We start from the raw sequence: 14552 nt of genomic DNA on the forward strand, positions 1-14552 counted from the left end.
TCTATTTATGTCTACAAAATAGTCACATTCCTGATGTCCCAAGTTCCAACCCATTTCCAATTAATCCATTATGTTGCCCGACGCGACCGTCCTGCAACCTTGAAAACATTGTCAAGACTTCACTATTTTCAACCTTCTGTACAATGGAGCGAAAAATCGGTTTGCCATCCTGCGCTGAATGATTTTAAAACCTCCAGAGGAGTATTAGCAATTATCCCCCCAACAAGATGTTGGTCTCCTTCTGGTCAAGGTTTTCACCACGCTATTTGTAGATTTCCCACCTTCCCCAGATGAGCCTGAATTATCCAGAATCCCGCCCTCCTACCATTCTTGTCTGCACATCTTAAATAACACACTCTTTCTCTCTGTCTCTTCGTTCTTCGCTCTCTACCACGTAGCATGGGTAACAAGCCAAAAATAACACCTCAGTTGCTTCTACCTCATAGCTTCTACCCAAGGTCCCTGGATTTCTGATTACATCTCATCCATTTTACAACCAATGCCGTTGGTGTCCATTTGGAATACGACATGGGGCTGCTCCCTCTCGTTCGAAAGGATCCAGAAAACACGATCCGATACATTATGGGCGATGGCACCTGGGAGACAACACATCAACGGCGAGACTCTTCCGTTCCCACAGAATGTCATGCCTGGCTTCGACCTATGGAAACTCTAATGACGAATGCTCACGTCCTCTCCCGCCTTCCCGTCTGAGCTACAGGGACACTCTTTGTGCCAGAAACCTGCATTCCGCTGTTTACCCCTGTTTATCCCTGTACCCTGCAACAGCATTCAAAACAGTATACGTGTTAGACAGAGGAACGACCACAAGGGATCTCCGCACAAACTGGTTCGTAACATTTCCAACAATCACTCAAGTATCTTCATTTCCAGTGATAAAATACCTCACAGGATCTGTTTATCGATAACTGTCTCTGCCACCTGAATGATTCTGCAGTCATCCAGTGTGAGCACCAGTTCCGTAACACGGTCGACAAGGAGGTGGCATCGAGAGTACTTCCCGTGGGTGCACACATTAAACATTCCACAAGAATAATATTGCACTGCATGAAAGAAAGAAATAAAAGCTGACCTGATATTCCTCTGGTGGTGTACGGTGAGAGGAGGTTGGTGGGTGTTAGACCTTACAGGTGTAATTTCACATGTATAGCAACCACTCTCTTTATATACCTATAGGTAGAAAACTGACCAGTCCCAGAAGCATCTGCCCTCTGGTAAATTTGAAATGTCTGTTTCGCTTTCCAAGTATACAACTCCTGTTGTAGAAATGCCGGCAACGACGACTGCAAAGTAAAATTTGAAATGAAGCTTTTTCCATTGCGATCGACCCCTGGTTTCCAATCCCGACCGCCACTCCCGCTGTAGAGACATGGCGGTCAAATGTCAGTGTGTAGTTAGCACATTCTCGTCGTATCTGCGCGTGTTTCCTCCAGGTGCTTCGGTTTCTTCCCACAATCCAATGATGTGCAGGCCAGTTGAATCGAACATGCTAAATTGCTCTTAGTGTGTGCTGCATTAGTAAGGGGTAAAGAGAGCGTATGGGAATAGGTCTGGGTGGGTTACTCTTTGGAGGGTCAGTTTGAGCTTGTTGGGCCGAAATGCTTGTTTCCACACTGTAATCTAATCTAAGATCGACATTTTTCTGAACACTGTTTCCCTGACGTTCCCTGCAACATTGTATACTGGACATTCTCCAGAAAAATTCATACCAGACATTATCTAGTGCATTCTGTGACTGATATTTTCCAGAAGGTTCCACAACTGGAATGATTTTGGACAGTGGGACGTCAGTTAATTGACGAAAAGACAACATCGCTGGGGAAGAGCTTCCTACCAATAAAGAAAGCGACATACTTTCGAAGTTTCCTCAGGCAGTTAAATGGATGACTGTGGTTTCCCTGCATTTGCGTTTGTTCCCAATACACGATGGACCACAATTTTAAAAAATGACAAATATTTCTAACTTACGTTTGTACTCAGGGAACACGAAGAGAATCATTCAGGATGAGTGTGGTGACAGGGTTTCGTATGTTTTTCATCACATGTTTGTCAGTAATTCACATGATACCATTGTTTACAAAATTAAAACGCTGAATACAGTGACATTTTTAAGACTTCTCTGTCCTCAATAAAATGGGTGACGTTTCCGCACGGCTCATGTATAATTCATATGTTTTCCTCCTTCACAGTGAACGTCCTGACCATCTACGTGCAGCTTTGTAAAGATTGTGGATTGTCTCCGTCTGCCAGTCTGTACCTGGGGACCATGGCAGTGGCAGATCTCCTGGTCATAATATTCGACCTGATTTTGAGACACATTCCCTTTGTTTATTATGAACAGTTTTATTTCGTGAAGTCCATCCCGGTGTGTAATATCCACGCTGTCCTACTTTATGCAGTCACTGACTGTTCTGTCTGGTTCACTGTAGCTTTCACTTTTGATCGATTTGTGGCCATTTGTTACAAGCAACTGAAAAATAATTATTGCTGTGCGAAAACAGCGACAGCGGTTCTGGGAACAGTGACCATGCTGAGTGTTTTAAAGAACATTTTCTGGTACTTTATGCTCTTGGGTGAGTATCGGCTTGGGAACTCTCCCTGGTTTTGTAGAGCTCCAAGATATGTTTTTTATTCCCGTGTCTGGGTCTCAATTGAGTTTCTTCACCATTTTCTAACCCCTGTTCTTCCATTTATCCTGATTCTATTGCTCAATGTTTTCACTGTCAGATATATCTTGATAAGTAGCAGAGCTCGCAGGAGACTCTGGCCTCACACCAAAGATGAAGCGCATTATGACAAAGAAATGCAAAATCGAAAAAAATCTGTTATTTTAATGTTTGTGATCTCGGCCAATTTCATCCTGCTATGGTGTACGTTAACGACGTTTGTTATATGGAAACGGCTGCGGTATTTGGGGGTGAAGAGAATCCATCCGTACTGGTTTTTGCTGCTACTCGGTTTCACGCTGCAGCTCCTCAGTTGCTGCACAAATACAGCTATTTATGCCATAACTCAGACTAAGTTCAGACACCAGCTGAAGAAGGTGCTGAAATATCCGTTTACCCAAATTCATGCGTTGCTGAAATTCTCTCATTAATAATTTCATCCAGGTTTTTCGCATAGCTGACTATTGTTTCAGCAATAAAGCAGCCTGTCGCTATGGTAACAAATTGTGGGTAGTGTTGGATTCTCCAACTTTATCCCATCGGGGTTGCGGAAACACATCTCAATATTTGTTTCACCATCAGCAACCAGTGAGAATGTGCACTGGTTGTGAAATTAATTTGTAATTAATAAAAATGTTTGACTAAAGGTATAAGTGTCAGGGTCAACTACATTGTTTTTTGTCGTTGCTCTGAAGAAGCTGAGCTGGAGACCGACAGACTGAGTTGCTACTCCAGGTCCTTAGATAACTGGAGGGGACCGAAGCCCAAGCTCAAGATTTGGGTTTTCATCTTTGACTCCTTGACTCCTTGCTTTTGCGAGGCCTTCCCCCGTTCTGCTTCATCCTCTCTCACTCCAACTCACTGTCTTACTAGCTTGAGGTCACCCTTATTCTGACTTGCGAGGGGAACAGGAACGTGATGATTTACATGTTGTTGCAAGAGGAATTGTATTGGGATGGGTTCTCACGCCCTTACTGGTGGAACAGAGCCAGAATAAGGTCACAAACAGTTGCGAGGTCAACAGAAACGAGGTAAATCAACAGGCCTGAGTTAAAACCACAGTAGAACAAACAGTTACCTCTGAGATGAACAGAGTGGGGAATGGTCCATAGACAGTTACTGGGGAAACCAAATGGGAGAGGGTAACAAGTCATTGCTCAGAAAACAGATTGAGAACTTGTTCACAGGCCCTAGCTGGGAAAAGAAGTTGCAAATAGTTTTTCAGACTGTAGCTAAGGGAATATAGTGGGGATGTTGTCACAGCCCCATGTTCCGGGAACAATGTGGGGATAGGATCACAAGAGAACAGGTCACAGGCCGTTTCTAGGTAAACAGAAAGGGCACGGGGTTTTATGATGTTGACGGAGAACAGATTGGGTATAAGTTCACAGGGCATTTTTGACGAACAGAGAGGGATTGATTGACAGGTCTTTGCGACGAAAACAAAGTTTGGATGGGTTCGAAGGCCTCGCTGGAAGATGAGGTTTGCCTTAGGTAAACAGGCTGTTTGTTTGGGAACAGAATGAGGATTGGGTCACAGACAGTTTCTCGGAGAAGAGCGTGGGCATGGGCTCAAAGCCCGTTGCTCAGGAAAAGATGTGGGGGAGGGTTCACACGCCATTGTTCGGGGAACAGAGTGAGGATCGGCAAAACAAGCCTTTGGTAGGAAATCAGAATAGTCAGAGAACAGATTTGAGAGACGTTGACAAGCGTTTATTAGCATATGAATTCACAGTACGTTGCAGGCAGAACAGCGTGGATCTGTGTTCACAGGTCATTCCAAGGAGAATAGAGTCAGGTCGGTTTAGGAGTCCGGTGCTAGGAGAACAGAGTTGGAATGGATTTATGGACCTTTATTGGTGAAGAGTGTGTGGATGCCTTTACAGGATGGTGTTTGGAGAACAGGCAAGGGACGGATTCACAGGCCAGTGCAAGGAGAACAGAGTTGTAATGTGTTCACAGGGTGTTGCTGGAGGAAAGACCAGTATCAAAAAAAAAGAATGTCATCACAGGCTGTTGTTTGGAGAACAGAACGGGGATGGTTGTAGAAGCTCTAGCTCGGGTAAGAGAGTTAAGGTCGGTTATCTGGCCGTTTCTCGGAGAGCAGACTCGGACTGGTTTCTCGGGCCTCTTTTGGCGGAGCAGTGTAGGGATGCGTTCACAGGTAGTTGCTGGGAGAACAGAGTGGGAATAGGACCATAAGCTGTTGCTCGTGTTACAGAGCGGTGATTCACTGTCCGTCGTTCAGAGGACAGAATGAAGATGCATCACCGATGGCTGGTAGGAGAACAGCAGTGGAAATGGGTTCAAACCGTTGCAAAATGAAGAGACTGCGGTGGGAGTCACACGTTGTTGCCAAGAGTCGACAGCCGTTTCTAGAAGAACCGAGTGAGGATGTTGTTCATGCGCTGTTCCGGGGGGAAAAGAGCAGGGATGGATTCACAGGCCTTTGCTCAGAACACAGAGCGGGGATGGTTTCACAATCTGTTGCAGGGAAAATAGAAACTGTATGGGTTCACAGTATGTTGAACAAAGAAGAATCTGAAGGTAATGTCACAGACCGTTTATAGTAGTACAGAGTGACGATGGGTACGCAGGCTGTGGATAGAAATAACTGTTGCGATGTGTTCAAAGGCAGTTGCTTGGCGAAAAGAGCGGTGCTTGGTTTATAGGTTCATGCTAAGGAAACAGAGTGCGATAGGTTATCAGGTCATTTCTAAAACCAGTGCTGGGGAGGGTTCACAGTCCACTTTCAATGGAAATATGTGGAATATGCTCACAGGCCGTCACTCGGCGAACAGGCTGGAGATGGCATCATAGGTCTTTGCAGGGGAACAGTGCTGGAATTCGTTCACAAGCTCCTGTGGCGAAACAGACTGAGAATGAGATCGCAGGCTGTTGCTCATGATACAAAGCGGCAAGGGAGTCAAAAATTACTGCGAGTCGAGTACGGTGGAGATTGGTTCACATTGCACTTCTGGGAGAAAACAGTGAGGATGGTTCTTAGATAACTGCTAGAATAATAGAGTGGAGATGAGTGCACAGGCAGTTGATGGGAGAATAGATTTGGGATTGGTTGACATCTCGTTGCTGGGGGAAAGGTTTATGGATGTGTTCATAAGGTATAGTTAGGAAGACAGAGAGGGTATGAGTTCACATGCTGTTGCCAGTAAAACAGAGTCCAACCAGTTTACCAGGCCATTGCTGAGTTGTCAGAGCAGGAACGGGTTCACAGACCATTGTAAGTCGAACAACACCAGGATGGAGCATAAGACAGCTGTTAGGAAATAAAAGTGTTGTGATGGGTTCATAGGTTGTTGGTAATGGTAACAGAGTTGTCATAGATCAACCGGCTGTTACTGGGAGAAGAAAATAAGGGGATAAGTTCGCAAGCCACTGCTCGGTAACACAATGGGAAAGTATTCCCAGTCCGTTGTCCAGAGAACATTCCAGAAATGAATTCACAGAATGTTGCGATCAGAGCCGTTGCTCTGGGAATAGTTTGGGAATTCTTTCACGGGCTGTTGCGAGTGAAATAAAGTTGGTATAGGATCCCAGGCTTTTGCGAGGAGAAGTGTGTATGATTTTGTCCACAGGATGTTGCTGGGAGAAAATCCTGGAGATGGTTTCAGAGTTTGCAGAAATGAAAATGGAGTGGGGATTCGATTGCTGCGACTTGCTGGGTGAAAAGAATGGGGATGAGTCCCCAGGCCATTACTCATTGAATAGAATGGACCTTAGGCACAAGCAGTTGCTGCGGGAACAGAGTGGTGATGGAGTCAACGGGTTCTCCTGCAGGAACCGGGCCAGGAGATCACAGTACGTTGCGAATGGAACGGAGTGTGTAGATGGTCACGGTTCTTGCTGGAGCGAAGACTTTTATTGTTACACAGCAGTGAACTCTTCTGATTATGAAACAAAGCACTCATAAAGGTTCAACTCACATTATAATCTGTTAAAGTATGAGTGACAGAGAACACCTGAAATCCTACTATTCAAAATTATCAACTTTATTCTTTAACGTTAAATTTGAACTTTATTCAACAACTATTTACGGTTCATAATCTCCTTTCTCTGAACTATCTGTTATCTACCTCCAACATTTCGACAATATGTTGATCCAATAAAAGGATCTATTAAATTGACATCAAATTAATTTTCAAAACCAAACCGCGACAGTAGTTATTGCCGTCTGTCTTTTTTCAGTGACAGATCTCCTTGAGTAGTCTTCGGTCTCTTGTTGCTGAGATGATTCATTAGGTAAAGGTACGGTTGAGATAGAGTGTTATTAATGACAGCCTCTCTCCAGATAGCAGTGCTTTGGAGTTGAAGGAATGAACTTTACCTGAAAGAGACGGGGAAATTTGAAAAGCTGCCAAGTCTGTCATGCAACTGACTGCAGGTAGGAGTTTGGACTGGTGAATTTAAAAAATGTAACATTTGGGCTTAAACTCAGGTTGTGCGGCGTTTACACTGCAATTGGAATTCAACCGATCAGTTTAAATTATGCCCCAAAATGATAAAACACAACCGAAGTTCAGTTTTACTTTTTCTCACAATTAAAACAATAAGACGAAACAATGTTTTTGGGCATAACCAACCGGCGTTTTGCACAGTTAGCGTGAGATAACGTGCACCTACTGTTGTCGAAAGGCTGCCCAAGACCCTGTCTCAAAAATAAAACATTTTTCATGTGAAACATATTTGCAGGAGAAGAGCAACGATGACCCAGGTTAAATTTACCGATAGGTTGAACAACGCTCAAAGAAGACACCTAGAGTTGAAATTGATTTAATGTAAATTTAGTGGAGGATTGATCGTATCAGTGGATTTTTAGAATGAAATGCAGATAAATCGTGATGAGAAAGGAAGTGTACACTTGTTGAAAAATGTGGATTAATCATTTCTTCTGGAGTTGAAGAATGATTGTTTTTTAAATAATGCAATTTGCAATTCTCTGTCACTCAGAATTTAACGGATTACGAGGGTAAGGTGATGTTTTTGCGTATTTGATTTAAGTTAGCAGAAGGGTTTACCCATGTCGTAAAAGATTGGGGGAGGGGGAACAGGATTTGGATAGGTTCACATCACAAAAAATCTGAGATTTGGACAGGTTTGAGCATGTCAGCTCCCAAAAGATTTAACCACTTGCCAACTAAGAATCCTTAAATAATACGTGGGTGAGCCAATTAATTTAATGTCGGATTATTTGTTGGTGGTTCAATTAAAAGAGAGAGAAATGGCTTTGAAAATTGCTAAAGCGGTTCTGGTGTTTGATGATGATTCCCAAGTTTGCCAGGAAAATTTAGAAGGAAAGGAAACTACCTGACCAGTAGATATACCAAACAGGTTGGAATTTGTTAATTAAAGGACAGAAGTGAATGTGAAATTTTCAGGAATTATTCAAGCAATTAGATGCATTAGATAAAAAGGTGAGTGCATTCGAGTTAGAATAAGGTTAATTACAATTGGGGAATATAGAGTTTGAAGATAAATAGCCGGAGAAAGAGAGGAAGAAGAAAGATGGGAGAGGATTAGAGAAAGAGGGAAAGACGTCTGAGCTGAGAAAGGAGAGTTATAAGAACGAGAACGAGACAGAAGAAAGAGACAGAGGAAAAGGAAGAAAGTGACAGAAAGTTCTTAGCTGAGCAAAGACGTAGTGAAGAAAGAGAGAGGGAAAACTGTGCATAGAAAGGGAGAGAGAAAGAGGGAGAATTTGAACTTACAAGTTGCGACTTATTCAGCTAAGTCGAGGAAACAAGATGGTGATTACAATCTAAGTTCGTAATATTTACAAATATGGCAAAACTGTTACATACCTTGTTGAGAAAAAACCTTGAAGCCTTCTTTATTAATTTGGAAAAATGTGCTGGGCAGATAGAATGGTCAGAGGAGTTGTGGATAATGCTTGTTCATATTAAAATGCAAGGCAGAGCGAGTGAAGCATTTGCAGAACTGTCAAGTGAGGGGTCAATAAATTGTGAAGAGGGCAGAAGGCAATTTTAATTGTTCATTAATTTGTGCAAGATAAATCGAGGTGCTGAATTTTCGGAAAGAAAGTTTTATCAGGACTTATGTATGAACTTGGTAAGGTCCTCGGGAACGTTGCTAAGCATAGAGAGTATGGAGTGCAGTTTCATAGTGGAGTCGCAAGTAGGCAGGACAGTGAAAAAGGTGTTTGGCCTGCTTTCCTTTATTGATCAAAGTATTGGCATTGGAGTTGGGAAGTCATTTTGCGGGTGTACAGGGTGCTACTCAGTTCAATTTTGGAAATTTTCTTGCAATTCTTGTTTGATTCCTCTCGGATGAATGTTGTGAAACTTGACAAGGTGTAGAATAGATTAACAAGGATGTTGCCAAGATTGGAGGACTTGAGCTAACGGAAGAGGGTGAACAGACTGGGGATGTTTTCCCTTGAGGATCAAAGGCTGGGTGCCGACCATTTAGATGTATATAAAATCATGAGGGCCATGAATATGATAAAAAGAAATCGTCTTTTCTCTGGGGTTGGCGAGTCCAGAAATAGAGGTCATTGGTTGAGGGTAAGTGGGGAAACAAATGAAAGAGACAAATGGGGCAACTTTTTCAGGCAAAGCGTGGTGCGTGTACTGAATTAGCTGCCACAGGAAATGGTGGAGGCTGGGACAATTACAACTTTTAAAACGCATTTAAATGTGTATATCAATAGGAAATATTGAGTGGAATATGGGCAAAGTGCAAGGAAATGGGATTAGTTTAGATTCGGATGTCTGGTCATTATGGGCGGGTTGGACTGAAGGGTCTGTTTCCGTGCTGTAGACCTCTATGACTCTATAACTCTGTGACTTTCGCGTTACCCTATGCCAGACTGGGTTGAAGTGACAGCTCAAGACTGGTTAATAAACAGTTGGGCTGATTGACAGAATGTCAGTGACAGGAATGCACTTCATCCTTTGGAACGATTTAGCAAGGTCCACGGTGAATGTAACATACGTAAAGTAGGAGAAGCCCAATGAAGACCTGATAACAGGGAGGTTAAAAGTAAAAAGAACCTGGCATATTCCAAGACTGAGTATGACAATATCTCACTATAATAAGTCACTGCATGATGAAAACCTAAAGAGAAAGGTGAACTATTTAATGTAATGATGCAGGAAAACCCAGAAAACCACAAGTTCAGACAGAACTGTATATTATGAATTGGAATGTTTAAAAATGAAAGGCTAAAGTACTTGCAGTAATAGAACGAGCCAGGAGAATGTATATACTCTTACACTTACTCAGAAACTAGGTAGAGAATATTCCTGAAAGTTACCATTTGAAAGATAGAATCCGAAAACTGAAGTGGAGGTCCTGACAGGCTCGTGCAGTGGAGACATGGGCAGAAGTGCACCAGATTGCGTTGACAGTAGCACACAGACTTACAGGCCGTACGTGAACTACCTGTCGGAGGTTACCAAGATATATGAAAGGTTCAGGGTAAGATTCATCAACAGCTATTTTGACCTCGAATGGACAAGGATGTGGTTAATTTCTATTGTACGTGTCATAGGTGCCAACTTGAAAGTAATCCAAAAGCAGTAATAAAACCAGCGTCATTGTTGCCAATTCCCACCTTCAAAGAACCTTTCACGGCTGTAACAATTGACCATGCAGGTCCCATCCACAGAAGCTGAAGTGGAAACCGCGACTAGCTTACCATAATGGGTAAGTCTACCTGTTTTTCTTAGGTAAGTCCATTGCGAAGCATTAAAGCAGGAAGTGTGAAGAAAAAGTTGCTAGCTTTCTTCCCGATGTATGATCTTCCTAAAGAGATTCATTCTTGCAAGGGGTTTAACTTTACTGCTACTGGTTTAAGAAGTGATGAGTTGCTCAGGTATCCAGAACATTAAATCCAATGCTTGTCATCCTGACTCGCAGGGAGCATTACAAAGGCGTCTGCAGACCCTGAAAGCCATGTTATGTTCATGCTGTCGGAATGATCCAACTGATTGTGGTAACGGTATCCCATTCGTATTGTTTGTCGTGAGAGATGCCACAAACGAATCTCCTAGTTGATTTTCTTCGAGTTAATATTTGGACATGAAGTAAGAGGGCATCTTAAATTCATTGATGAGAAATTGACAGGACCCAAGTCGGAGATCTAACACTAGGATTATGTTTCGGAGGTGAGGGAAGAGACTACATTGGATAGTTGAGAGAGTTAAACAGGACCAAAAGATTGCACAGCATAGACAGAAGTAGGTGGCAGATTAAAAACTGAGATTCTGAATTTTTCCTGTGGTGATGTCATATTATTATTGTTAGAATTGATCGGAAATACCTTCAAAGCCAGTTTTAAATGTCCCTTCTAGATTGAGAAAATGTCTGAGGTATGCGGTAAAGATGTCGGACAGGAATAAATGTATCGAGATGTAATTTGAATATGTTGAAGCTTTATTTTGATCGGGAGAAGGTACTGGAGAAACAGGTGTTAGCTCCTGGCGCGCAGTGTGATGAATGAAAGCGAAATGTTGTGAAATTTGATGTGGCTCAAAATGCGTTTAACAACGAGGACGCCCTTGTTGAGTCGGATATTTCTATTGTCTATCTGTCTCAGGAGCAAAGAAGGCAGTTGAATAATTTGTTACAGCAGTATGAGGATGTATGCAGGAATACAATGGGGAGGACTAACAGTGTTGTGCATGAGGTAGATGTACGGAATGCTGTCCTGATAAAACAACACTCTGATGATCTTAATAATTTCAAAGCCAGACATGTCCAGAAGAAAGTGGAGGTGATGTTCAACCAAGGTATCATCTTACCAAGTCGGAGCGTGTGGAGTTCGCTGATTGTGTCAGTTGGCAAAACTGATGGGACATCACGGTTTTGCGTGGAGTATCATAGGCCAACGCTGTAACGAACTCGGAGTCATTCTCTATATCACTATTCGAGGACTGTTTTGAAACAGTTTGACAAACCAGTTACTAACAAAGTTGGACTTTGCGTGGTTAATTAGCACTTACGTTATCAGAGAAAGTGATGGAAATTTATGTGTTTGAAATCCTGAATGGGCTATATCAATTTAAAGTGATGTCCTTTGGAATGGACAACACACCCGACATATTTCAAAGGCTTGTGAAGGGTTTTTTTGCTGGGTTAAAACATGTGCAATATATGTAGATGATGCAGAACGTTTTGGAACGCTGACATGGTACAGCTGGCAAACACTTGGTACGTATAAGAGAATCAAAACTGGTAATAAAATTAAACAATAATTAATTCGATAAAGCAGAAATGACCTTCTTGGAACATAGCATCGATCATTGAAGTGTGACCCCACGGAACGCAAAGACAAAGGCCTTTGAGGTCATTCCATAACCCACCTCGAAGAAAGAGTTACCTCGATTATTATGACGGAGTCGATTCTACCAGACGTTTATTGCAAACTTCAGTGGCGTATGGCATCATTCGAAGATTTGCTGACGTAGAATATAAAATCTTCATGTAAACAACAATGCCAGAAGGCATTTCACAATTTAAAAACAGTCTGAACCACAGAAACAGTTTGCGATCGATCAACGCTTTTGAACCTCTTCAATATTGCAATCGATACTGATGACACAGCAGTTGGATATATCTTGTTACAGGGGGATGATGATGGAATTGGTCTGTCAGTTGTTTACTTTTCATAGAATCCCAAAAGACAATGGCCAAAGTAATCTATAATCGAAAAACAATTATTGAGATTTGTACTCTCCTTACAGCATTTTAATGTTTATGTCAGGAACAAAATAACTGAGACTGTTTTGTATACGGTCCAAATCCTCTTTCATTCTTGAAAGATAAAAATACCAAACTATTTCGTTGAAAGTCTTACGTGACAGATTATTAACTTAAAATTGTGACAACAGATGCATTATTAAAGATGCAGATGCGATTGAAAAGTTACCAACGTTATATCTATACGTTTGTGTGTTTGTGTGTAGACTTTAACATGAAGTTACACTAATGTCCTATACATATCATTGAAATGTGGTTAAGAAACAAAAACAAAATGAAACCATCCATTTTCATTGTCGTGTTTCAGTATTTTTTCTGAAGTGTGAAGGTGGTGAGGAGTTGAGGTGTTTACTGTACCTGTACGAAAGGGTAACATTTTAAAAGCTGCCACGCCTGTCATGGAAGTGACTGCAGGCACAAAGTGTTCTGGGCAACTCGAAAAAGTAATGTTTGAGTTATAATTCGAACATTGAGTTGTTTACACAACAATTCGAACGCAACCAATTACTTTAAACAGCGTCCTAAGAACCTAGAACACAATAAGTTTGAATTTACTGTTTAGACATCATCAAACCAAGGAGACAGTCCGATGTTTTGGTGTATAAAAAAGAAACATTTTGAAAGGATGGCCAGAGACAAAGATCACCTACAACCATTGCTTTCCTGCCAGCCTATATCTAACAGTTACTTTCTTTTTTCAAATGAAACATCTTTGCAGGAGATCACCGAATATGACGCAAGGGAAGACTAGACTTCACAGATAACTTGGCAAGACGAACTTTACTGCATATTTGGTTTGTTTGCAGTAGGGTTTACCCCGTGTCGTAACAGCAGGTTGTTGTTTCTCTGACTAACTTTCATAAAGTTGGCTTATTTATACCACAAACACGAGATCGTCTCACTTGTTCAATAGAGCCAAAACAATAGCATTCAAATTCGATTGAGTTTTATTATCCTGTGGCATAATTTAAACGGATTGGTTAAATTCTAACTGTTGTGAACATGATAAGCAAATATGACATTATTTTTTCATATTCCATACGGCTAGTAGATGACAGGCCAGGTGCCTGCAACCTCTCACTACCAATACAACTTAAACTGTCTCTTCAAGGTACAATGTAGGACTTCAATTTCATAAAACATCAAAAATTAAGAAAAAAAAATCGCACCAACATAATGAAAAGGTGGCTTCATTATTTGTTTCTTATTATTAAACCGATTACAGCTAAATAATTTGTGTGTCTGTGTGTTTATATATATATACATAATACACACACAAGCACATATATCTAGATATCCACACATACTCATTGATATCCACACGTACTCATTGTTATCTGTTCAATCTTATCCAAAATGTATCCATTAAATTCGCGAAAATGCTATCACTGCTATCACTTTCTTATCACGAGGAATATGTACGATTGTAACCTAAAAGTCTGTGACATTAGACTTGAACAGAATAGCGTCATATTATTGTCTTTCACAGCTTCCAAGAATGAAAGAGAGTTGTGATCCGTGTGTACAACTATTACTGAGACATTGCACTTCACGTACACAGTAAAATGATGGAGGGCCCATTCCAAATTCAATAAGTCATTTTTAATGATACGGTGTTTTTTCTGATGGGTGTTGGGTTTCTTTGAAATGGAATGAACTACGCGTTCAATTCAATCATCATCTTCCTGTAAAGCAATTGTTCCTCCAACTCTCATGACACTATTATCGATTGCAACTTTGAAGGGTTTCAAAATGTTTGGTATCTCCAAAAATGGTGTGGTGGTTCACACTGCTCCAAATTGACAAGTACTTCCCTGGTATTATTCTGTCCACCCAAATGTTAAGTTCTTTTTCAGAAAATCATGTAATGGTGCCAATGCACTTCAGATGTTTGGAACAAACTTCCGGTAAAATCAGGTTACTCCCAAAAAACGAAACACCTCTTCCTTCGAGGGTGCTCGTGGAAATTCCTCCCTTGACTTCGTCTTTTTATTTCTTGGCTTCAAACTTCCATGACCGATTTTATGATCCACCAATGTTATCCCGAATTTTGTTTTCTTAATTAATATTACATTTTGTTTTTCTTATTGTTTCAGAAAGCTCAGCCAACTGTACCATGTGATC

This window comes from Chiloscyllium punctatum, chromosome 43 (genome assembly GCF_047496795.1).
Source record: "Chiloscyllium punctatum isolate Juve2018m chromosome 43, sChiPun1.3, whole genome shotgun sequence".
Taxonomy (NCBI): domain Eukaryota; kingdom Metazoa; phylum Chordata; class Chondrichthyes; order Orectolobiformes; family Hemiscylliidae; genus Chiloscyllium; species Chiloscyllium punctatum.